Raw genomic sequence first — 1065 nt, forward strand, 5'->3', positions numbered from 1 at the left:
TATATATGTATATATATATATATATATATATATATATAGATAGATAGATAGATAGATAGATAGATAGATAGATGTAGAGAGACAGAGAGAGATAAGCATAGCCATACATAGGCTTATATTCATACATACAAACATACATACATGCGTGCGTGCGTGCGTGCATACATACATACATACAAACATACATACACACAAGTATATAGATAGAAAAGCTAACCGAACAGGGGGTTCCACTCTGTAACTACCGGCAACACTGGTTATCTCCCTTCGCCCCGCTTCTTCCCAATCCAAATAAGACGACAGCCAACAGAACAAGTGACAGTTGCAAATCAGTAACGGAACCATAAAGGTGAGTTTTTCTACTTACTCCGCCAGTAGAGGCTGTTAAATATTTCCACCGATCGATTATTTATCTACTGTTCGATGGCTGCAGGCAAACTTGTGTATTTCTCCTTGTAGTTGGGCGATTCTTACAAGATAGCAACACTTTTTTTTCTCTCTCTTCTAGTTTTTACCCACAGTTTTCTCTGTGGTAAACTCGTCGTCACATCGGGTTTCTGTGCCGCCACAAGAAAATATAGTTGTTTCGATGGTAAATATGTGATGTAGACTTTTGTTATGATTTTCTAAAACAAAAAATATTTTACATTCTCTTACATTTTCCCCTCGTGCACATACACTACCTACCTACCTACCTACCTACCTACCTATCTATCTATTTATCTATCTATCTATCTATCTATCTATCTATCTATCTTTCCACCTATTATCTATCTATCTATCTATCTATCCACCTATCTCTCTCTCTCTATCTATCTATCTATCTATCTATCTATTTATCTATCTATCTATCTATCTGTCTGTCTGTCTGTATGTCTGTCTGTCTGTCTGTCTATCTATTTATCTTCCTATCTGTGTACACACGCACACACATATGTGTGCGTCTGTATGTATATACATACATACATAATACATACATGCGTATATACATACACACACATACATATATACATATGTATGTGTGTGTATATATATATGTATGTGTATATATATATATATATATCT

The 1065-nt window shown here is 34.8% G+C and overlaps 3 protein-coding genes across 3 annotated transcripts in view; 2 read left to right on the forward strand and 1 right to left on the reverse strand.

Annotated features, from left to right (window-relative positions):
• The window catches only part of LOC106878757 (uncharacterized), a 401005-nt gene that overhangs the window by 212422 nt on the left and 187518 nt on the right, over positions 1-1065 (forward strand). The gene's annotated exons all lie outside the window — the stretch shown is intronic.
• Positions 1-1065, reverse strand: part of LOC106878761 (uncharacterized) — a 148047-nt gene that overhangs the window by 73079 nt on the left and 73903 nt on the right. The window lies entirely within an intron of this gene.
• LOC106878762 (monocarboxylate transporter 14) overlaps positions 271-1065 on the forward strand; it is a 47661-nt gene continuing 46866 nt past the window's right edge. Inside the window, exon 1 of the mRNA XM_014928086.2 lies at positions 271-349. The gene's annotated coding sequence lies outside the window, so the exon portion shown is untranslated. The remainder of the gene's footprint in view (positions 350-1065) is intronic.

The sequence above is a fragment of the Octopus bimaculoides genome, chromosome 4 (genome assembly GCF_001194135.2).
Source record: "Octopus bimaculoides isolate UCB-OBI-ISO-001 chromosome 4, ASM119413v2, whole genome shotgun sequence".
Taxonomy (NCBI): domain Eukaryota; kingdom Metazoa; phylum Mollusca; class Cephalopoda; order Octopoda; family Octopodidae; genus Octopus; species Octopus bimaculoides.